The 25,187-nt window shown below is 46.6% G+C and overlaps 1 protein-coding gene across 2 annotated transcripts in view; it reads right to left on the bottom strand.

Moving 5' to 3' along the window:
* The window catches only part of LOC122815560 (carbohydrate sulfotransferase 1-like), a 1,589,425-nt gene that overhangs the window by 593,557 nt on the left and 970,681 nt on the right, over positions 1-25,187 (bottom strand). The gene's annotated exons all lie outside the window — the stretch shown is intronic.

Raw genomic sequence — 25,187 nt, forward strand, 5'->3', positions numbered from 1 at the left:
CTTGAATTCTTTTGCATGCTAATAAAATCTTCATATGGTGGCAAATCACTAATACCCTGTCTGGTGGGAAGCTCACTGACATGTCTTTGGTATTTAAATTTGCGCCTATAAAGGTGATAGATTGACAGGGCGACAATTCAGACTTTTCGAAATTTATTGTGATACCTAGCCTGGAGCAAGTGTTGATAGTGCAGTCTCTGGCTTGCAGAAGGTGATGCTTGGTGGTAGCAGTGAGGAACCAGTCATATAGATATGGAACCACCTGGAATCCTTGCTGTCTCAGGTGAGCAGTACCTACTGCCATACATTTGGTGAACACCCTGGGGGCTGTGGTGAGACCAACGGGCAGAGCTCTGAACTGATAATGGCTGTCTCCCAGCCGGAAGTGAAGGAATCTTCTGGAGCATCTGTCCATTTTGATGTGGTAGTATGCATCCTGAGGATCTATAGAGCACATCCAATTGTCCTGACCCAGGAAGGGCAAAATGGACTGTAGCGTGACCATCCGGAACTTCATTCTTTGTACAGACCTATTCAGTCTGCTGAGATCCAGAATGGCTCTCCAGTCCCCTGTCTTTTTTGGTACCAAAAAAAACCTTGAGTAAATTCCGGATCCTTGCTGGTCTGCTGGGACTTGCTGGATGGTCCTTTTTCTTAGCAGTTTTGAGACTTCTTGAACTGCTTGGTCCCTTAGATTGGGTGGAACATCTGGAAGGGACTTGTTTGACCTTAAGGGGGTGCGAACAAAGGGAATTCGGTAGCCTCCGGATATAACGGACAGTAACCATTTGTCTTATGTTATGTCTTGCCAGGCTCTTGGGTACAGCGACAATCTTCCCCCAACTGTCTCCAGAGGTGGGCAGCCGGGCAACCCTTCAGGAATGCTGGAAGGGCTTCTCAGAGAAGGATTCTCTGCTGCCCTGATTTTGCGGACCCCCTCTGCCCCAAAGGCAACGTCTATTATTGTTCCCTCCTCTGCCTCTGGATGGGAACTCACCACGTGTGTCCGGCAAGGCTCCCTGGGATTTCTTGAACCACATCTTTCCACTGTTCTGACCCTTGGGATATGGTCTGGAAGGAGTGGAAAAATGGACTCCTATGGCAGAGAGAGTCTTGCCTTCCTGCTCACACCTGGTAAGGGCATCCTTCACCTGTGATCCCACATCTGGTAAGGGTATCCTTCACCTGTGATCCAAAGAGAGGAACCATCAAAAGGGGTGTTGGTGAAAGACGCTCTGAAAGGTTCCGCAAAGTTAAATAGCCGCATCCAAGCGTGCCTCCTTAGGGCAACGCCTGTGCCTGCGGCTCTACTCGCACCATTGGCTGCATACGAAATGAGCCTCATGGAGGAGTTTACCACTGAATTAAGAGTCACCAGCTGGGAGGCTGCCTTAGCCTGAGCCCCCTCAGCTGATGGATCTTGGAGGGTATCTCCAAGCTCTTTCAGGAGATCCCTCTGAAGGTGGGTAAAGTGGCACAGGCAATTCAGGGACCTCATGGAAAAGGTCGCTGAAGAGAACATCCGCTTCCCATAATCTGTCCATCGTCCTGGACTACTTGTTAGGGGGATGGACAGATGAAGAAGTTTCTGTCAACTCCTTCTTTGTGGCCGCCGCTACCACCATGGCATCAACGGGGACATGTTTGGTCAAGAACTGTTTGTCCTGTGGTGCAGTAATGAATTTGGCAGGTCTTCTAGGGGTCGGTTCCATTGTGTTTGGAGCTGACCATGCCTTCCGAGCCACCATAGACATCAGTGGGTCAAAAGGCGGAGACACCCAGGAGGTGGAAGGTCGGGATCCAAACGCGTCCAGGAATACCGACTCATCCTAGGAAGGGCTTAGGGCAGTCCAGTTCCCCCTCTGCCTAAGCATCTCAAGGATGTCTGAGAAGGAGACATCTTCAGAGGGGGATCTTGGGGACCCTTCCAACTCCTCTAAGTCGGTATCTGATGTGACAGACTCAAGGGAGTCAACATGCTTCCTCTTACATTTCTTCTTGCGAGGTGGCTCCTCTGAATGATCAGGGGAGGCCTCGGAAGAGGAGGATACACCCAAAGGGGTGTCCTGGAGCACTGGATCCCCACACTTGGGGTCTGGAAGAGGGGCAGAGGCTGACGCAGGCACCCTAGGGGGAGGAGCCGATGGGGGTCGATGGTGGGGACTGACTCGGGGGCCAGTACACTCCTCATCACCTCGAAGGCGTCCCTGCCCAGATGCAGAGAGGGCTCCAGTTCCAAAGAAACCAGAACCCCTCTCCGCACCGAGGGGAATGGCTTCGAGGCAGATGTGGGAGCTGAGCTCACCTGAGCCGAAGCCCTGAGGGGGAGAGCGGGATCGGACAAGGGTCCGATGCCACTAGCCCCCTCGGAGCTGACGAGGGAGTCTCGGCGCCCAGATCCCTCCAGGGACGGTACCATGGAAGGGATTGGAGCCAACGACGGAACCAAAGGAGAAGGTATCAGAGCCGACGGTTCCACGACTCGAACCCCAATGAACTCCAGCTCCAAGATCATAGGATGAGTCAGAGGAGGAATATCTACAGACGTGGACGGAGCCGACACCTGATGAGGGGGGCTGGACAACATTTTGGCTAGGGCCTGCGATTTCAGCAGCCTACTGACCACTCTTTCCAAGTCATGGTCCGAAAGTCTTGAGGACCAAGAAGAGTGGGATGAGCGATGACTACGCTCCGACTGGAGCAGAGGCGATTTCGGAGCCGAACGTATCGACTCCAGAGAAGGAGACCTGGATCTTTTTCGGCTCTCAGATGGTTCCAAAGAACGTGTCGGAGCCAACTGGGAGGGAGGAACATCGGTTCCAGCCGGAGCCGAGATGGATGGCATGGCTTCACCCAACGACGGCTCCAAACTGGGAGCCAAAGGTTTAGGTGGCCTGGAAGATTTCATGGGCTGAGCCTTCACCGGTGAATCTTGGGGCTTAAGCAAACCCCTCAGGATCAATTTGTTTTTGCGCTCCTGCAGCACTATTGGACTGAAAGCATAGCAAATTGAGCAAGAATCCTGCAGGTGCACGGCGCCCAGACAATAAACACAAGAAGTGTTCCCATCTGTCAGAGACATCTTCTGACAGCATGAGTCACACTTCTTGAATTCGGACGGCTTAGGATCCTTGGACATCCTGGAGGAACACCAAGGACAAGAAACACACACAGAAAGGTTAAAGTACTAACCACTAAAAATTGTAGACTACAGCTACCACAACCAAAAACTACAAGCAGTACTACAAACACTATAGATGACTATCACTAAACACTAACAGTGATACTAAGGAAAAAAAAAAAATATATATATATATATATATATATATATATATATATATATACATATATATATATATATATATATATATATATATATATATATATATATATTTTTTTTTTTTTTAAAAGGAGCTAGAGAGAAAAGGTTATCCTCTAACTAAAACAGAAAAACCTTTCTGAGGTAAGGAAAGGGAGAGAAGGGGGGAGGGGAAACTCTCTAACTTAAATGAGTTTCTTGAGGAGGAGTAATTAGGATTTGGAGAAAACTAACTACAATACAACAGTTTTATCTAACGACTAATTCTACACTAAAAAACTAACAGTTTTCTGACAAGAAAAATAGAATAATAATACAGTTTTATACAACATGAGCCAGTAGAACAACCTCGCAGCAGAAGCGGCAAATGAGATCTAGGTATCTAGCGCCAGGCATCATGGGATATAGGGGGCCTCGAGCCAGTAAGCAGCTCTCGAGCTTTTGAAGATGGCCGAGTCGGAGCCAAGGATCGGCTCCGAACCCAACCAGCAAGAATGAAGGCGAGATAGACAACTTAACATCTGATGTTCTATTTCTTCCTCATCTCTGCTATTCATACTATTTAAACGTACCTGATTTTACCTCATATTTGCCCTACCCCTCCTATTTTTTTAATTTTCTTGTAAATAATTGGGGATTACAGTAAGTCATTATTGTCATACATTATAATTTCATACTTATTGTTTAAAAAAGGCTTATGTAAAACCTGTCATCCTAACAACTTTTTAAGTGAAGTACAGTAACATCTCAAGTTTGAGTTCCCCCATTGTTTTTGACTTTCTCCAGAAGGGGCAGCAGTTGTCAAGGTAAAATAATCAGTGAGAATTTTAGGTAATACAGTAAAATAGAGGTATGCTTTTGGGTTTAATGGTTAACTATTGTATTTTTGTCTATTTTGTTACCTTTGCACCAATTTATGGGGAGGGACTGAGCGGTCACTAAGCTGGGAGTTAGGCTAGGGAGGTGAGTAGGGAGACTCTGGTAGGGAAAGGGGAGGGACTGGGTCTGGGGTTGTGAACTGAGAAACTGTGTGGGTGAAAGAAGTCAATGAGAGGACAGACGAAAGAAATAGGGAGAGGTCTGAGAGGCAGTTACAATAGAAGATAGGAGAGTTAAGGGAAAGAGCTAGCAGAAAGAATGGTTAGGTATGAGGGTAGGTAGGCAGGAGAACAGCTTAAAGGCCAGAGAGAACTGAGGTAGTGGGGTGAGGGGTACACAGTGATGTGCTGTAGCTGACCAGGAGCAATATCTTAAACAGGCACAAAGAAGGTCATTAAGGACAGGGTAAGCTATATATACAATATCACATATGTTAGTCAATAACTGCACTGTTGCTGGAGATGAATTCCACAGATGGAGCAGCACTCTTAAAGGGTGTGAGTGGTCCTCAGCATTGTCTGGGGTTAAACAAAAGCTTATTTTAGGTGTCAGGGACCTGTAAAACAAAGATAGAGAAGAGGATAAGGATAAGCCATCAAGTTTTCTGAATGAATTTTGGGATCAGGGGAAGTGGAGGATAAGCATACAGAAGACCAGAGGGCCAAGCATGAACCAGAGTGTCTCTGGGGAACTTCTCCCAGAGGGAGGTTCAGAGTGAAATACTCACTGCACTTCGCTTTGGTAGGAGAGGTGAAGAGATCGCAGCAAGGCTGACCCAACTTTAGAAAGATCTGTTATGCTACTGAAGGATTCAGCGACCACTCGTAAAGCATCACAATAGATCTGCTGAGCCTGTCTGCCAGAATGCTGGACCTTCCTGGAATCTGCATTGCCACCAGAAAACGACCAGTGGAGATCACCCACTACAACAATATCATGGCTTTGCGACAAAGGGGATAAGACCTGGTTCTCCCCTGTTTGTTGATGTACCAGACTACACACATGTCGTCTGTCTGGACAGCAATCATCCCTAGGGGAAGATGGGCATGAAGAGCTTGCAACGCCAGCAGCGACTCCCTCATCTCCAGAAAGCTGATATGCAGTTTGGTCTCCAGGGAAGACCATGTGCCTTGGACTGCCCTTCCCATGCAATGCCCCCCCCCACCCAAGAAGGGAGGCGTCTGTGGTCACTGTGGTCATCGGGGCGGGAAGGAAAAAAGGACGACCAAGAAGATGATCTGGGAACTGAAGCCACCAGGGAAGTGAATCCCTGCAGGCTCGAGACAAACTCAAGACAAACAAACTGGATGGGATAACAGCAGATCTAGTAAGGACCTGAGAACCGCTAGGGTCCATTGGAGAACCCTCATATGCAGATGAGTCATGGGTATGAGGATCGTGGCAGCCATGGACCCCAACATCTGAAGAACTTTTTCCGGAGAGGGATATTAGGTCTGAACCATATACAACACATGATGTCTGAAAGACTAAAGTCTGCCCAGAGTCAGAAAAGCCTTGTTCTGAATGGTGTCTAACCGAGCTCCAATAAAGTCTAGAACTTGAACCGGGTCCAATAGGGACTTGTTGAGATTTATGGTTATGCCCAACTGATGGGCGGTTTGGAGAAGGAGATCCTTGGCTTGGTAGACGCAATGTCTGGAGGGGGCGGAAAGGAGCCAATCATACTGCCATCATTTTGGTGAACACCCTGGGGTGGTAGTGAGACCAAAGGGTAGTGCTCTCAACTGGTAATGATTGGCCCCCAGCCAGAGGAGCACCTGTGCATTTTGATGTGGTAGTACGCATCCTGGAGGTCCACAGAGCACATCCAGTCATTTTTCTGCAGGAAGGGCAGAATACATTGGAGAGTGACCATCCGCAATTTTGTCTTGGCAACCGACAGGTTTAGGGTTGAAAGATCCAGGATGGGTCTTAAGTCCCCAGTCTTCTTTGACATTAAAAAAAACCTGGAATAGATGCCTGATCCAGACTGGCCTGGGGGGTGGGCTGGATGATTTGTTTTTTAAGCAGCTTGGAAATTTCCAGTGCTGCTTCTTCCCTTTGCGCAGGTGGAACATCCGGGAGGTGTTTGGGTGGGATTTGTATTTGAATGATGAGGATTGAGTATCCTCTGGATATGATTTGCAACACCCAATGATCATCTGTAATTGACTCCCAGGCTGTTGGATGTAGCGAGAGACATCCCCTAACTGCCTCCAGAAATAAGGAGTTGGGCAACCCTTCAGGGCTGCTGCGCAGGTCTGCCTGCAACGGAATCCAGACACCACTGGTTCATCAGATCCCCTCTATCACGAGGACGGAGTCTGTCATATTCCCCTCTGTCTCTGTGGGAGGGTGAGTCCTGAGAATCATGGGAATAGCCCTTAGACTTCTGGAACCACATCTTCTTTGCCCCCTCGCTGATTCCGGGAAAAGGTTTGTTGAAGGGTTGAGAAGCGGATCCTTATGGCAGACAAGGTCTTCCTGTCTTTTCCACTCTGGACCAACGTGTTTCTTACAGTTTTTCCAAAAAAGAGTGGAACCATCATACGGGGCATTTGGAAAAGACACCTTGAAGGGCTCTGAGAATACACAAAGCCGAAACCAGGTGTGGCACCTGATGGCAACTGGCTGCAGTAGCAGCGCCTTTGGTAGCATGTGACAGCAGCTGCATAGAGGTGTTGGAAACGGACATGAGAATGGCAATACAGGAGGAGAATACCTTTTTCTCCTCTGCCAACATGGATCCTAGGGCAGACTCAGTGACCTCCTTGACCAGGTCTCATTAAAGTCTGATCACATGTGCCATGTAGTTCAAAGTACGTACTGCAAATGTGGCTGAAGTGTAAATCTGCTTCCTGAAACAGCCCATGGCCTGGGACTCTCGATCCGGTGGATAGACCGCAGAGCTCTCCTGAGCGAGCTCTTTCTTGGTGGCCACTGCCACCACCAAGGCATCAAACGAGGACCCCTTATACCAATGTTGCTTGATGATGGCGCACGCAAAATTCTATCAGGGCACTTGGGGATGGGCTCCACCATGTCGGGCTCCTTACATGCCGAGATGCAACCTAACCCACAAGTGGATCTGCGGGATGGGACACCCACGAGGTAGAGGGTCCTGTGCGAAATGCCTCCAGAAACACTGACTCATCAGGGTTCGGTTTTTGGACAGACCACCCCCCACGCTGTTGAAGGATTTCCATGATGTTTCCAAAGGAGACATCATCCGGGGGTGGCTGAGGGGAACCCTCATCTTCCTCTAAGTCAGTGTCTTCTGTGAGGGACCAAGTACCTCCTTTTACACGTATGTTAATGAAGGAGCTCCTCGAGGGGGGGGGTTCTGGGGAGGACTCGAAAATTTCTGGCTGTTCCCGTGGGGGAACTCTCTGGGGCAGAGAGGCAACAGGCTGCCCCTGAGGGGGCAGGATGGCAGAATCCGGACCAGAAACCGATGGATCCAGGACAGATTCCAAGGATGATAGCATTGAGGGCCGACGGGACTGAGAGAAACCTCTCCACCATGTCAAAAGCAGAAGGAGAACAAATCCTGGAAGCTGGGACCAAGACCAGGTCCATAACTCTCTGCATCAACAGGGGAGCCGGACCTGAACCTCCAGGGGCCGAGACACCGAATGGAAGGGCCGACTCCGAAAACCTCGAAGCCAACCCCACCCCTTCAGATCCGGCACTTAGGCTATGGCCCCAAGTGCCGAACCACTCAGGGCAATGGTCGGCGTCGAAGTACCAGGTACCATCGGCACCAACCCCTCAATGCCGAGGGATGTCAGACCCAAGGACTCTGAAGCCAGCAGTTGGATCAGAAATGAAGCAATTGGCATAAAGGCGGACTGCATCCTCCCAGCCCCAGAGGGGGAGGGAGCAGGCAAGACTCTCATCTGAAACTGAGTATGGATGAATTTCCACACCATCCTGTCCACCTTGGCTTCAGAAAGGCTGCTGGTGGACTGGCTAGATGAAGCCATGGAAACTGGCCTAAAGATGAGCTAGGGAGAGGCAGATAAAGGAGATTGGCCCTGAGAAACCTCCAGCTCCAGGGAAAAACAGCAGGAGGCTCGGCTGAGGAAGCATGGTTGGAGGACCACTTCCTGGGCCTATCCCGGTATCTGTGTTTGTTCTTCTCCCCATCCCCAGCCCTCTTAGTGGGAGGCTGTGTCCCAGAGACCAGGGTGGAGGAAGGAGTAGAAGCAGAAGTGGAAGCAGGGAACTCCAAGGAAGGTGGAGGAAGAAGGCCCCTTCAGGATCAACTTATTCCTCCTGTCGATCAATACACGGGGGTTGAATCTCATGGAAATTGAACAGGAGGTGCCCAGGTGTGGGACCCCTAGACAAACCACACACAGAGTGTGGCTATCAGAAAGGGGAAGCTTATGGCTACACCCTGTACATTTCCGAAACCCTGGCTTGGGGGTCTCTGCCATGGTGTTGGAAATAGCATGCGCGTGCACACACAAACACACACACACACACACACACACACACACACACACACACACACACACACTACTAGCTTAAGAGAAGGAAGGAAAGAAAGGGAAAAGAGAGGGCCTTTTTTTTTCTTTTGGAGGGTATAGAGGACTGATGCCTAAGCACAAGGGTAGAGATGAAATTAGTAATAAAAGGGGTCTAAAAGAGCTCTAGAAAAGTTAAGAAGAAGAGAAAAATTTTAATAATTCACTTACCAGGAACCTGGAGCAATGGACTATGATGCTTGCTAGATGAGAGGCAAGCGACATCTGAGGGGAGGAGGAAGACAGGGACATTACAGGTAGGGGAGGAGCTTACAGCTCGGATCCGATGCTGGAAAATGTGGCTGAGTCGGATCTGTACCGGATCTGTATTCCCACAGGTTGAAGATCAAATAAAAACAACAACTTCAGAAAATTAGATATGGGGTTTTCACAGATAAGGCTTCAATTTCTGAAACACGTCAGGCTGACGTAATGGCCACCAATAACCATGTTTTCCAAGAAAGGAATTTAAGATCGCAGTTATGTGCTAGTTCAAAAGGGGGGTGAATTACGGCTTGCAGTACCAAAGTTAGATCCCATGGCAAAGTAGGATCTTTAAATGAGGGTCTTAACAGAAGTGTGCATCTTAAAAAGGTTTTACAAAGCTTTTGAGAAGCAAGTGAGGAGCCATCAAATCCAATATGGAAATTAGAAATTGCTGCCAATTGAGCTTTAATTGTTGAAGAACTAGCTCCTTGATTAAAAAAAAAGCATCAAGAGATCAAGAATATTATGAAGCAGGGCAGAAAAAGGTTCCACATCATTTTGAAGTGCCCAGTAAACAAATCTTTTCTGTTTACTAATAAAAAGTTTTCTTGTAGATGGTTTAAGGGAAGATAACAAAATCTGTCGGACAGGACATGAGAGCATAGGCTGTCTGGCTAAAATTGGAACTAGAGAAACCATGCTGTTAGCTTGAGAGTGGGGAGGTCTGGGTGCGTTATGCCTGTTGGGTGAGAGGCAGATCTGGAGCTGGGTCCAGAATTGAAGGCTGATGAATTAAATGAGGCCATAAGAAGGGAAACCAAATCTGTTGAGGCCAAAAGGGTGCAATGATGATGACTTTGCTCTTCAACCTGGTACCTCTCTGTAGGAACTCTGGAATCAAAGGGATTTGGGATAAGCATAAAGTAGACCAGGGGGCCAAACATGAAGAGCAGCAGCTCTCTGTAACTCCCACTGTGGGGGGAATTAGGGCAAAGTCGCTGTTGCACTTGTTGTTTAGGGAAGATGCAAAGAGATTGCGGCAAGGCTGCCCCACTGTCAGCAAATCAGCTCCACTATGTTCTTGTTGAGGGACCATTCATAAGGTAGTAGTATGTGCCTGATCAGTCTGTCACCTAACATGTTGGACTTCCTGGAATATGCGTTGCTATAAGAAATTGGTTGGAAGAGATCACCCATTGCCAAACCATAAGCACTTCTCAGCACAAGGGGTAAGATCTGGTTCCTCCTTGTTTACTGATGTACCAAACCACTGACATATTGTCTGCTTGAATCTCAATCATTCCTGAAGGGAGAGCACTCTGAAAGGCCTGCAACGCTAGAAGCACTGCTCTCAACTCGAGAACACTGATATGCAAAAGGGCATCTTCAGGGGATCATGTGCCTTAGACTGTCTTTCCCAGGTAATGACCCACCACCCTTGCTGGGAAGCATCTGTGGTTACACTGGCATTGAGCTGAGGGGGGATGAACAAATGGCCTTGAGAAACCTCTTCGGACTGAACCCACCACATCAGATCCCTCTTGCGAATATTGGTGATCTGTATCAGAGCTGATAAAGGTAGATGGACTATTGATCATTCAGAGGCCAGCATCCACTGGAGAACTCTCATGTGAAATCTGGCCAGGGATAGTAGTGTTATCGTGGCTGCCATTGACCTCAATGCTTGAAGGACCAAGCGGGCTGAAATTTTGGTACTGCAAACTATCTTTTCTATTTGTGATTTATTGTCTGAACTCTGGAAAGGGGAAGTTAGGCTCCAGTTGATTTTGTATCGAGTAGTGCTCCTACAAACTCTAGTGCCTGACTTGGTTCTAGATGAGACTTTTCATAGTTTATGGTAATTCCTAGTAGAACACATATTTGGATCACTTTTTCTCTTGCCAGAATGAGCTGATGTCTGGTTGGGGTGAAGATGAGCCAGTCATCTAAGTATGGAAACACTCTGAATCCTTGCAGTCTCAAGTGAGCTGCTACTACTGCCATGCATTTGGTAAACACCCTGGGGGCTGTGGTGAGTCCAAATGGCATAACTCTGAACTGGTAGCGACTGGCTCCCAGCCAGAGGTGTAAGAATCTTCTGGATTGCCTGTTCATCTTTATATGATAGTACGGTTCCCTATCAGAAGCCTGAAACACTATAAGCCTGAAAATCAAAATCCTGAAAACTAATAGACTGAAAGTTCAAAATCCTGAAAGCCCAAAATCCTGAAACTCAAAATCCTGAAAACACAAATGGACATACTGACGTCATTGTGGCTTTGCTATTGTTAGCCCTGTGGTGTTGGGTCATGCGTTGGGTTCAGGTAAGTGTGCGGTTGGTTTTATGTTAGGGTTAGGGCGCAGGTTAGGCATGTATGCAATAGTGACAAATATTGGGGTTAGGGGCGGTTTAAGTGAGTTAGGGTTAGGGCGCGGGTCAGGTGAGTGTGCGATAGTGACAGACCTTAGGGTTAGGATTAGGGTCAGTTGGTAGATATTAGTGTCTTTATAGTGACATATTAGCATTATTTGTGTTTTCAGGATTTTGAGTTTCAGGATTTTGAACTTTCAGTCTATAGTTTTCAGGATTTTGATTTTCAGGCTTATAGTGTTTCAGGCTTCTGATAGGGAACCGATAGTACGCATCCTGAAGATCTACTGAGCACATCCAATCATCCTTTTCCAAAAATGGAAGGATGGACTGAACCATGACCATCCAGAACTTGGTCTTTTGAATAGATCTGTTTAAGATACTGAGATACAGAATTGGCCTCCAGACTCCTGTTTTCTTTGGCACTAAAATGAACCTTGAGTAAGTTACGGATTTTATCTGGTCTTGGAGGGACATTTTGGATGACTCTTTTTACTAGCAGCTTTTGAATTTGCACTGTTGCTTGTTCCCTCTGACTGGGTGGAACATCAGGGCATTTTCTTGAATTGGGAGGACAAAGGGAAAATGGTATTATATAATCTCTGAAAATGATCCTCTGCACCCAAGTATCTTTTTTATTTTCTAGCCAGGCTCTCAATGCAGGGAAAAGCAACTCCAAATGGCCTCCAGAGGGGGACAATTGAGCCTCCTTTCAGGAACACTGAACAGGTTTACCAAAGAAAGAATCACTGAAACCTTGGTTCTGCGGGCCACCTCTACTGCGAGTACAACGTCTACCATTAGAGTTCCCAACTCTCTCCAACTGGGTGAACCTCCTCCACATGTGTCCTGGAAAGATCCTTGGGATATTTAAACCACATTTTACCCCTGCCTCGATGATTCCTTGAAAAGGATCTTTGAGGGGTGGAAAAAGTATGTCCATGGCAGATAAAGTATTTCCATCCTTCTCACATCTGGGCAAAGTATCTTTAACCTTAGGGCCAAAAAGAGACTTTCTGTCAAAAGAAGCACTGATGAACGAAGACTTAAAGGGCTCCGCAAAATCACACAAGTGCATCTAGGCATGTCTCTTGATGGCAATGCTTGACCCGCTGCTCTACAGGTTGCTTCTGTTACATTAGAAATAAGCCTCACAGAGGAGTTGGATATTGATTCTAGGGTAGCCAACTGAGAGGTGATATGATGCTTTCAACTCTTCAGAAATGGATCATGAGAGGCTGATAGTTCCTTAATCAGGTCCCTCTACAGTCTGTGAAATAAGCCAAATAATTCAGTGACCTTAATGCAAAGGTCACTGAAGCATAGACATACTTCCCAAATCTGACCTTCACCTGTGACTCCTTGTTGGGGGGAATGAACGGAGGAACTTTCCTCTGCAAGTTCCTTCTTAGTGGCCACCACCACAACCATGGCATCAATGGGCACACCCTTGGATCAAAACTGCTTAACTTCTGGAGCTGTCATTATCTTATCCATTTTTCTGGGGACTGGCTCATTCGTGTCTGGATCCTGCCATGCCTGCCACGAGATCAAGTTAATGAGCTTGTCAGTGGCAGAGTTACCCAGGTGGCCAGTATCAAACACCTCCAAGAGTAGAGATTCCTCCAAAGAAGGGTTGCTGGACTTCCAGCAACCTCAGTTTTAAAATTTCTAGGATGTCTCCAAAGGAGACATCATTAGGAGGTGACTGTAGGGACCCTTTGTCCTCATCAAAATTTGTATCTTCGGTGATAGCTTCATGGGAATCTAAATGCTTCTTCTTGTATGTTCTCGTCTTATGGACCTCCTCAGTGGGATACTCTGGGTAGGTGTAAGAAGTGGGGATACCCTGATGGGAAGCCCGGGGTTTTGGTACCGGCTGTCCCTGTGGAGAGGATAGTTGAGACTCCAGATGCAGAGACGGAACAGATGTAGACAGAAGATCCGAGGGGGTAGGAACCGTCTGAGTCGGGGGCAGACAAGGTTCTCTCCATGACTGCAAAGGTGGACTGCCTCAGTCAGTTATAGGACCCCAGATCCAAGACAGCCAGTCTTCAATCCATAGTACCTCCTCTCTCTCTGAGGACAGTCCACCCGAGGCTGAAGTTGGAGCTGAACTATCCATTGCTAAGGCTTTGAGGTGTACAGATGGCTCAGAAACCCTCGGAGTTGAATAAAGCACCTCGGACCTGACAGAATTGGCTACAAGAACTCTCCAGATCTGACAGAACTGAAGAGCTCAAAGCAGGCCTTGGATTCAAGGGTAAAGAATTCTTGGATCTGAAGTAGATGAACCTGGGTGACTCGGATCCAACAGCTCTGAGAGCTTAGTCAGAGGAGGAAAAGGCAAAGGTGGAGTACTGCAAGTATGGATTTCCTGACCCAAAGGGGTAGAAGCCAAGAGGGACACTAACCTATTATTCACCAAGAAGATTTTTCTCACTAACCTCTCCACATCATCTTCTGTAAGGCTTCTGGAACAGCAAGTGGACAATCTTGATGGACAGTGTGGCCTCTCCAAGAAGGGGGAAGGAACTCTGGAAGAAACTGGATCGGCTGAGGGGGAATATTTTGTTCTGGGTAAAATTACCACGAAAAGGGCTACCTACAATGGAGTGAAGAAGTACGACAAGCATACCGAGGAAGAGAGAAAAACAATGCTAACAATAGTATTTGTAGCGTACTCTACTGCTAGAAAGATAACAAGATCAAAGGTTAGAAACGACCAAAAAAAAATAACAGTAAAAGGAAGACAAAATTTCACGTATCTAATTACAAGCTTGAGAGTCTAGCAATGATGTCTTTTGCTGGAAGCGGCAAATGAGATCTGGAGCAATTGGGGTTGGTGCATTCAGGGTAAGGGAGAAGCTCGAGAGTTCTAAATTTCCATGAGCTTTTGCAACAACAGAGTTGGAGATGACAATTTGGATCTGAACACATCAGTTGAGGAGAGAATGCAAATTGACAACATCAGACCAAGTATTCAAAAGTAAGCCCCTCTACACACACACACACACACACACACACACAGGTAAGTCATCATAAACACAGACACAGGTAAGTCATCATGAAGTGTACACAATCACTACAATCATTAGAAACATTTTCTACCCATTTAAGATATTGTCAACCACATTACACGTTTACATAACCAATATATTTTCAACACAAAATTAGCCTCAAAATCCATAAAATAAGCACTTAGCTCAAAGTACCGGTCCCTGGCAGGAAACTTCTAAAAGGAGTGAACTAAATAACACATAGCTCTTTCTTAAAAGGACAACAATTTCTGAGTGGAGGGATTCCCCTGTGGGAATTTATCTGCCAGAAATGAAGCTTGAGGGCAAATTGCTGCTCCTCTGTAAAGTACAGTTGAGTAAGTTGCACTTACACATGACAGCAATTGTTTGAATCCCTAACTTCTACAGTAGCCTTTAAGCTATACGGATTAAGTTTTGTCCAAGTCAAAACAACCAGCCATCTTTCAAAAGTTCTGGCTCCCTTCCATTGTCAAGTCAGACTGCTGATTGGTCAGCCCTGAGAAGGGAGAATCAGCAGTCAGATTGGGAAATCTTCAGGACTTTCATGCCTAAATGTTAAGAAGTAGTGTACTCGTTAACTAAACAAACAGGAAATAACCACCAAGCTGTTTCCAAACGATAACTTTATACAATACTGGGGGGATATTGGATGGGTGTGGCTACTGCAGCAGTGAGGTATTCGAACATTTTACATTGCTGGTAAGAGCGAATTACATACTTGTACTATGTTCATCATTACCACTACTACAGCAGCCTTTAGGCTATATGGGTTGATTACCAAAACCTATTCAACTTGGGAGGAGGAAAGATAGATGAAGGCATACAGGGTACTATTTTGGAACAAATACCTTGTAAGTATTGTGATGCTGCTGCATTAAAATATAAATTGTTGTATAAGGAATCTATTACATTTTGAAGTTCAGCACTTTAATTCCTTTAGGTCTCGATATTGACTGTAACTGGAGATAGTTAATTTGTTTAATGGTTTAATTAACTGTTTACTTGCCTTTTTATTATATAAAAATACCTGTTGTTTCTGATCTTTTATACTCCATGAAGGCGATACACCCAGGGTGCTAGAGTTTACTGTCCATTATTGGCTGTATGCTTGATATTGATATTAAATATGTTTCTGCATATCTGCTTGGTTTGTTACCTTACCTGTGGTTTTTATAGATGCAGGAGCCCCTGGAAAGTGGACCTAGAAAAGCCAGTCCTGGATCTAGACAAAAGAATCCAGTATGTAATTTCTTCTACCAGTATATACAGAGGATCATGTAGCCGTCTCTAGAAAGCTTCTAGAGTTCAACTCTTTCCAATATGCCACCATCTTAGTCCCAACACAAGAAACAAATAGCTAAATGGACTTGGTTCTTCCAAGATAGTATTTGAGCTGCCAATGCATATCTAGAAAATGTGGAATCCTTTTTCCACTGTTTTGAGGCTTAGGACAGAAAACTGGGAAAGTGACAGCTTGATTCAAAAAAAAAAAAAAAAAAAAAAAAAAAAAAACCTCTGAAACAACATTGGACATGAATGAGGGACTTGTTCTTAGTGATACCATATCCTAAATGCAGACCAGATAGGATTTACCCATTAAGACAGCCTGCAACTCAAGTTACTCATCTTCCAGATGTCAGAGCAAAGAGAATAACAGTTTCCCATCTATTAAACCTTAAATATGCCTGATGTACAGGTTCAGATGGAAATGTGGTTAATCTTTCAAGCAGAAAGGTAGGATGCCAGGAAACACTTACTTGTTTGCAAGGTGATCTGAAGTGAAACATTCCTATCAGAAACCGTTTTATTAGGAAATCAGTGAAAGAACACGCATACCCATGGGCAGATATACTGAAGAGACCATAAGATGTATCTTGAGAAATAATATGAATGCCAGAGGCTAGTAATTCACACAAATATTTAAGCACCAGTGGTACAATCTCAGATAAGGCCTTGGCTACTGTGTATGCACCAATCAGAAAATTATTCCACATGTCAAGATAAGATTTTCAAGAAGCAGGCTTTCTTGATTTCTTTAGTACCTGCTACACATCCACTTAAAAGAGGTGCCTAAAAGGTATCAGACTCTAGGGAGATCATTCAAGATGTTTTAGAATGGTATGTATAAAACTCTCTCATCTTTTCTGAGTAGATCTAGATAGAGAGGAATTATGTTGTGATAGCTCCTGGCCAATTCCATAAGAAGGGAGAAAAAAAGTTATGTCCTCACCATGTTACAGCTGTGTCATCCATTTTCATTCTTCCTCAACTGATGGGTCTCAGATCCGACTTGGCAGCTTTTTCCAGATCTTCAGAGCCAGACTCTCGGGCTCCGCCCTTTACCCACAATGCCCTGCCAGCCTAACATACCTCAGATCAAGTTTGCTGTCCATAGTAGTCAACAGACAATACTTTAAGAGAATTCAAGAAGGTACAGAATAAGTAAATGTTCAACTGAGGAATAAATAGAAGTTATGTTCTTACCATAACGTTCCATGTTAGTTGTCTTCTTCTCGCCTTCTTCTTGCTGGATGGGTTCGGAGCCGACCTCGGCTCCGACTCGGCCACTCTAAAAGCTCGAGAGTTGGTTCCACCGGCTCGAGGCTCCCCTTATATCCCACAATGCTAGGCGAGAGTTACCTCAGATCTCGTTTGTAAGCTAACCCCAGCTTATAAAAGTAAAAGAATAACTCTAAACAGAGTCCACCTCTAACAACAGGAAGAAAGAAGGGTGACCTACATCCTGAACCGGGAAATATGCACAATAGCATATGTCTAAGAAAGAGGTGGTAGAAAGAGAGGTCACAATCACAACTCCTCTAGGTCTGTCCAGGCCGGGAAGGAGGGTGGGGCCTTAAGAAGAAGGCGAAGAAGACAACTAACATGGAACGTTATGGTAAGAACATAACTTCTATATGTTAAGTTGTCTATCTCGCCTTCATTCTTGCTGGATGGGACCGCGCCCCTAGCACCTTGTCCCGGGTGGCCTAACGGAACAGACTCCTGAGAACAGTGGAACCAAAGTTAGCTCTATGCCTAGAAGCTAAGTCCAACTTATAATGAGAAATGAAAGTGTGAGGAGTAGCCCAAGTAGCCGCTGCACAAATGGTGTCAATAGGCAGTCTGTCTTGGAAGGCTAAAGAAGTAGCCAAAGCTCTGGTGGAATGGGCTTTAGGTTTATTAGGCAGTTTTGGTGTCTAATTTCATATACAAGGGAAATCAAAGATGTTAGCCATCTGGATAATGATACCTTTGAAACTGAAAGTCCCTTTCTGCTTTCCGCATAGGAGACAAACAGCTGATCAGATTTTCTGAATTGTTTTGTTCTATCCAAGTAGTACCTCAATTGACGATGAACATCCAGGCAGTGTAATTTTGTTCAGACCTATTGGAATATTCTGGAAAAAGACAGGAGGTCAATGCTTTGGTTTAGATTTGACGTCGAGACCACCTTAGGCAAAAAGGACGGGTTAGTTCGTAAGGATACTCTGTCCTTATGAAACAATAGATAAGGAGGTCGACAGCTGAGTGCTTGAAGCTCTGAAACTCTTCTAGCTGAAGTAATACCTACCAGAAAAGAGTCTTCCATAATAGCAATTTTAAAGAACAGGAGACTGCAGGTTCGAAAGGGGAAGAATCAAAGAAGCAAGTACTAAATTTAGGTCCCAAGGAGAAGGAGGATTTCTTATAGGAGGTCTGAGAAGAAAAACTCCTTTCAAAAAGGCTTTGCAAAGCTTGTGGGACATTAAGGCAGATTCAGAAATACCCACATGAAAGTTAGAAATAGCTGCCAATTGAACTTTAAGAGTAGAGGAGATGAACCTGCATGGAAGAGTTCAGCTAGAAAATCAAGGACTAATTGGATGGAAGCAGTGAAAGGATCTATGTCCTTTTCTTGAGCCCAATATGTGAAGCGTTTCCACTTACTCAAATAAATCTTCCGAGTGGAAGATTTATGGGAAGCTATCAAAATATCTCGAACAGAGTGAGATAATTGAGGAAGCCTGGCTAAGGTTGGAACTGGAGGAACCAAGCAGTGAGGTTCAGAGAGGGGAGGGAGTGATGAAACTGACCCGACTGATGGATCAAAAGATCTGGAACTAGGTCCAGATTCCACGGTCGCTCAAAAGAAATTGATGTAGAAAGGGGAACCATACCTGTCGAGGCCAGTAAGGAGCAATGAGGATCAATGAGGCCTTCTGAGCGACAGCTTTCTGTATCACTTGAGAGATTAGTGGGAAGGGAGGAAATGCATACAGAAGTCCCCGGGGCCAAACTTGGACTAGAGCGTCTCTGCTGGGCTGGCCTGGTAAAGGGAATAGAGTGAAATATTCTCTGCACTTGCTGTTTTGGGGAGTAGCAAAAAGATCGCAGCAAGGCTGACCCCACTTGAGGAAAATTTCTCTCACCACAGAGTCTTTCAGAGACCACTCGTGAGGCATGAGGATTGCTCTGCTCAACTTGTCCGCAATTTGATTGGACTTCCCGGGGATGTGCGTTGCTATCAGAAACCGCTGAGAAGAAATCGCCCATTGCCACAGTCTGAGTGCTTCTCGACACAGGGGTATGACCTGGTTCCGCCTTGTTTGTTGATGTACCACACTACAGACATATTGTCTGTCTGGATTGCAATCGTTCCCAAGGGAAGAGAGTCTTGAAGGGCTTGCAACGCTAAAAGCACTGCTCTCATCTCCAGAACATTTATGTGCAAGTGGCATTCGTTTGGTTGCCATGTGCCCTGGACCGTCCTGCACTGTTAATGCCTCACCCACCCGAACAGGGAGGCATCCGTTGTCAGAGTAGCAACCGGAGGGTGGAACAAAGGGTCTTCCCAACAAGAGCTGAGGGAAGACATCCACCACATGAGATGATTTTTGCACGCTTGCGTGATCATAATGGTGTGAGACATTGGAAGTTCCTGGTATGACCATTGAGTAAAGAGCATCCATTGAAGGATCCGCATATGGAATCTGGCTAATGGAAGCAGAGGTATGGCCGCCATAATTCCCAACACTTTCAGAACTAATCTGGCTTTGATTCTGTTGTTGTTGAAAAGGAGTGAGACCAGTTTGTGAATGTCTGTTATTCTCTGATGTGTTAGTCTCGCAGACATGTCTACTGTGTCTAGATTTGCGCCTATGAAAGTAATAGTACGACAAGGCGACAAAACAGACTTTTCGCAATTTATTGAAATGCCTAACTTTTGACAAATGCGAAAAGTGTAATCCCTGGCCATCAGAAGGAGATGCTTGGTGGGAGCTGTGAGGAGCCAGTCGTCCAAATATGGAAACACCTGGAATCCTTGTCGTCTCAGGTGAGAAGCTACCACTGCCATGCATTTGGTAAACACCGGGGCAGTGGTGAGACCAAAGGGCAGGGCCCTGAACTGAAAATGACTGGTTCCCAGCCTGAAGCGGAGGAATCTTCTGGAGCGTCTGTTCATTTTTATGTGATAGTACGCATCCTGAAGGTCTATAGAGCACATCCAGTTTCCTTTGCCCAAAAGGGGAAGGATGGATTGCAGCGTGACCATCCGAAATCTTGTTTTCTTGACTGATCTGTTCAAGATACTGAGATCCAAAATTGGTCTCCAGTCCCCTGTTTTCTTTGGAACTAAAAAGAACCTTGAGTAGATTCCGGATCCTTGCTGGTCTGCTGGAACTGGCTGAATTGCTCTTTTTGTAAGCAGTTTTGAAATCTCCAAAACCGCTAGATCCCTTTGAGCGGGTGGAACATCTGGAAGGGAATTTTTTGATTGATTTGGAATGCGAAGAAAGGGGATAGAATAGCCTTCGGAAATGATGGACTGTACCCATTTGTCTTGAGTCAAGGATAGCCAGGCTTCTGGGTACAGTGACAATCTTCCCCCGACTGCCTCCGAAGGTGGGCAGTCGGGCAACACCTCAGGGATGCTGAAAGGGCTTGTCAGGGAAGGCTTCCCGATTGCCCTGGTTCTGTGGACCCCCCCTGCCCCTAGGGCGACGTCTACCATTGTTATTCCCGCCTCTGCCTCTGGCGGGGAAACGACTCTGTGCGTCAGGCGAAGTCCCTTGAGATTGTTTACGGAACCACATCTTTCCACCTTTCTGGCCTTTGGGGTAAGGCCTAGAAGGAGTAGAAAAACGGACTCCGACGGCAGAAAGGGTCTTGCCATCAGTTTCGCACCTAGTCAAGGTTTCTTTCACTTGAGGACCAAAGAGATGATCCATCAAACGGGGAGTTAGTGAAAGACGTCTTGAAGGGGTCCGCAAAATTGCATAGCCGCATCCAGGCATGCCTACGTAAGGCCACACCTGTCCCTGCGGCTCTACTCGCTCCATCAGCCGCGTAAGAGAGAAGGCGCATGGAGGAGTTGGTTATGGAGTTAAGGGTAGCCAGCTGCGTATTCATCTTATCTTGAAAACCCGCAGCTGTAGGGTCCTTTAACATTTCACTCGCTTCTTTGATCAAGTCCCTTTGAAGACGAGTAAAATGGCAAAGGTAGTTCAGCTTAACGCATGGTAAATGTCGCTGACGAGGACATCCGCTTCCCGTACCTGTCCATGGACCTAGATTCCTTGTTAGGTGGATGGACAGGTACTGAAGGATCAGCTAGCTCCTTCTTAGTGGCAGCAGCTACCACCATAGCATCCACAGAAACTCCTTTTGTTAAGAACTGTTTGTCTGCTGGTGCCGTTATGAACTTGGAGGGCCTCCTGGGAGTGGGGTCCACTGAATCAGGAGCCGTCCATGCCTTCTTAGCAACCACCTGCATGAGGGGGTCAAAGGGGAGACACCCAGGAGGTGGAAGGGCGAGAGCCAAACGCCTCAAGGTACACAGATTCATCCTCCGAAGGGTTGAGGGCTGGCCAATTTCCCCTCTGTTTCAGGATCTCTAGTATGTCTGCAAATGAGACATCTTCAGAAGGGGAACGGGGGGAACCCTCAGAATCATCCAAATCTGTGTCAGACGTGATGGACTCAGGTGAGTCAATGTGTTTCCTCTTACACTTCCTCTTCCGAGGGGGCTCTTCTGCCAAATCAGGAGAGGCCTCGAAGAGGATGAAATCCCCACAGGGGGTTCCTGAGGAGCTGGCTCTCTGCGGTCCGGGATGAGGGAGTGAGTCGACTTGACCTGAGGCACCATAGAGGGAGGGGCGGACGGAGCCGACTGTGGAGTAGAGCCAGGCTCTAACACACTCCGCATGACCTCGAATGCACCCCTGTCAGGCAAAGCCAGAGGTCCCCGCTCCGAGAAGCTAAGAACCTCCCTCGGCACCGACAGTGATGGCTCCGAGGCCGATGTCGGAGCCAAACTCACCAGCGCCGAAGCACCGAGAGGGAGAGGGGGGTCGGACAAGGGTCCGATGCCACTCACCCCCTCGGAGCCGACGAGGGAAGTCCGGCGCCGAGATTCTTCTAAGGAAGAAATCGGAGCCGACGACGGAGCCGAAGACAATTGTATCGGCTCCGACGCTATCACAGTCTCGGTTCCGACGCGACCCGGCTCCGAGCTCAAGAGAGTCGAAGGAGGAATATATTGATGGACCGGGGCAGGCATCGACTGATGAGTCGGGCTCTGAAGCATCTGGGCCAGTGCCTCGGACTTAAGAAGTCGACTCACTACCCTCTGAAGGTCATGATCCGACAGCCTCGATGACCTAGAGGAGTGAGATCTTTGGCTCCGTTCAGACAGCAGGGGAGATCCTGGAGCCGAATGAACAGTGCCAAGAGATGGAGACCTGGACCTCTTCCTAGTTGTCGGCTCCGAAGGTCTGGTCGGAGCCGGCACGGGAACTTCTAATACCTCGGCTCCGGCCGGAGCCGAGGGAACCACAGAAACTGTGGACTGAGACTCATCGGCTCCAGCCGGAGCCGATGTAGGCAGAGGTTTAGAAACCTTAGGTCTCGGCTCAGTTGTCGGAGCCGAAGACCTAGATGCCTTAGAGGGCTTCCCTGTAGATACAGAAAGGGAATCCTCTGGCTTGAGTAAGCCCCTTAAAATCAATTTATTTTTTCTTTCCTGCAGGACCCTGGGGCTGAAGCCATGGCACACAGCACAGGAGTCCTGCAGGTGCAAAGGTCCCAGACAGTAGACACAAGAAGTGTGAGCGTCTGTCAGAGACATTTTCTGACAGCACGCATCACACTTCTTGAATCCGGAGACCTTTGCTTCTTTAGACATAACTACAGGTGTAATCACACACACAGTCACAAACACACTAATTACACCCTGTCTAATTAAAATATAATAAAACACTAACTAGGTTTTAAAAGGAAAAAATAACACACACTCTCCACTAGGGAAAGAAAAAAGGCCTGAAGGCCCAAGGGAAGAACTTAAAGTTCTTGAGGGAAAAAAACAGGAATTTTAAAGAAGGGGATAAGAATTTCTCTAAACTAAGGGAAATACGTAAAAATATTAAAATTAAAGGGGTTTTAATAGACTAAGTACACTAGAAAATCACTTACCAAGAACCGGTAGAAAACCAACACCTCAATAGCTGTAGCGGCAAACGAGATCTGAGGTAACTCTCGCCTAGCATTGTGGGATATAAGGGGAGCCTCGAGCCGGTGGAACCAACTCTCGAGCTTTTAGAGTGGCCGAGTCGGAGCCGAGGTCGGCTCCGAACCCATCCAGCAAGAATGAAGGCGAGATAGACAACTTAACTTCTACCCTTCAAAGCAATAACCAATAAACAAAAATAAAGTCCAAGGCTGTAGGTTGATGAAGTCTTTTTACAGACAAAACCGTATGTGCCATTGTGAATGTTAATGTCTTCTGTGTGAAACTGTGGAAAATAACGAGCACTTTTATTGCCTTTCGTTTCAGTGGGGTGCTTCCTGCAGCCTTGGACTTTATTTTTGTTTAAAGGTATAGAATAAGAAAAGGAGCTGGAGTTCAAACAAAGAGCAACAGCTTGCAAGGTGATACTCTCAGGTCTCTCCAGGAGCAAAGGGAAGGGGGTTAGGAGATTGGGAATTTGAGGAAGAATGAAAATGGACAACACAGATGTAACATTATGGTGAGTGCATAATAAGAAGTTATGTACCTACCATAACGCTCCATGTTAGTTGTCTTCTTCTCGCCTTCTTTCTTGCTGGATGGGTGTGGCCTCCCCATATCCCACAATGCTAGGCGTCAGATACCCAGATCTCGTTTGGCAGAGCTAACACCATGGAAAAAATTTTAAGGACACCTGTCCAAACTACAAGGTTTACCTACAGTACTAAAAACAGAGGAGGACGTAACCTAGATAAAACTCAGCCAGAGGAAGAAGGCCTCAAAAGGAATTCTTCTCGGTCTGTCCAGGCTTGGGGGATGGAAGGTGGGACGCAAGAAAGAAGGCGAGAAGAAGACAACTAACATGGAACATTATGGTAGGTACATAACTTCTTAATGTTAAGTTGTCTATCTCGCCTTCATCCTTGCTGGATGGGACAGCGTCCCTAGCAACTTAGCCCTGGATGGCTCATCGGAACAGACTCTTGAGCACAGTGGAACCAAAATCAGCTCAACTCCTGGAGGCCATATCCAACTTATAATGTGAAATGAAAGTATGAGGAGTAGCCCATGTGGCTGCAGCACAAATAGATTCCATTGGTAGTCTTGCTTGAAAAGCTACCAACGTAGCTAACGCTCTGGTGGAATGAGATTTTGGTTTTGTAGGGAGTTCTTTATGTCTCAATTGATAAATCAAAGTGATAATACAGGCCAACTACCTGGATAAGGTTACTTTAGAAACTGCCAGGCCCTGCTTGCCCTCAGCATAGGATAGGAAGAGTTGGTCTGATTTTCTTGTTAGTTTAGTCCTAGCCAAATAAAAACGTAATTGCCTGTGAACGTCCAGTTGGTGTAACTTTTGTTCAGCTCAGTTCGAATAGTTAGAAATAAAGACAGGTAGATCAATAGCCTGATTCAGGTTTGTCTCAGAAGGTATTTTGGGCAGAAAAGAAGGATTAGTCCTGAGTGAAACTCTATCCTTGTGAAACACAAGATAAGGAGGACGAATAGAGGGCTTGAAGTTCCGACACTCTCCTAGCTGAGGTGATGGCTACTAAGAAGAGAGCCTTCCAGGAGAGTAATTTTAAGGAACAGGAGGCTGCAGGTTCAAAGGGAGGGAGAATCAAGGAAGTTAATATAAGGTTTAAATCCCACGGAGGCGGGGGATCTCTAACCGGGGGCATAAGTAAAATAGTCCCTTTAAGAAAGGCCTTACAAAGTCTGTGGGTCATGATGCTGGTTTCTGACAGGCCAGCGTGGAAATTAGCGATAGCAGCCAATTGGACCCTAATGGTGGCAGACGAGGAACCTGCTCGAAAAAGTTCTGCTAAAAAATCTAGAACGTGATGGACAGGGGCTGTAAAGGGGTCTATATTTCTAGCCTCCGCCCAGAATGAGAAACGTTTCCACTTACTAGCATAAGTCTTCCTGGTAGCAGATTTGTGCGAAGAAAGGATGATTTCACGCACTGGCTGAGAAATATGTGGAAGCCTAGCTAAGGCTGGAAGTGGAGCAACCAAGCTGTGAGGTTGAGAGACTGATGGGATTGGTGCAGCCCGCCCGACTGATGGACCAAGAGGTCTGGCACTGGGTCCAGATTCCAAGGCTGCTCCAGCAGGTGACGATGCAGGAATGGAAACCAAATTTGTCGAGGCCAGTAAGGGGCAATGAGGATCATCCTGGATCCCAATGCGGTCGCTTTCTGAATAAGTTTGGGAATTAAGGGAAAGGGTGGGAATGCATACAGAAGACCCCGGGGCCAATCGTGAACTAGAGCGTCTCTGGGGGAGTGGCCAGGGAGGGGGAAGAGAGTGAAGAACTTGTCACACTTGCTGTTGAGAGGGGTTGCGAAAAG

The sequence above is a fragment of the Protopterus annectens genome, chromosome 11.part0, assembly GCF_019279795.1.
Source record: "Protopterus annectens isolate FY-2018-M chromosome 11.part0, PAN1.0, whole genome shotgun sequence".
In the NCBI taxonomy this organism is placed as follows: domain Eukaryota; kingdom Metazoa; phylum Chordata; order Ceratodontiformes; family Protopteridae; genus Protopterus; species Protopterus annectens.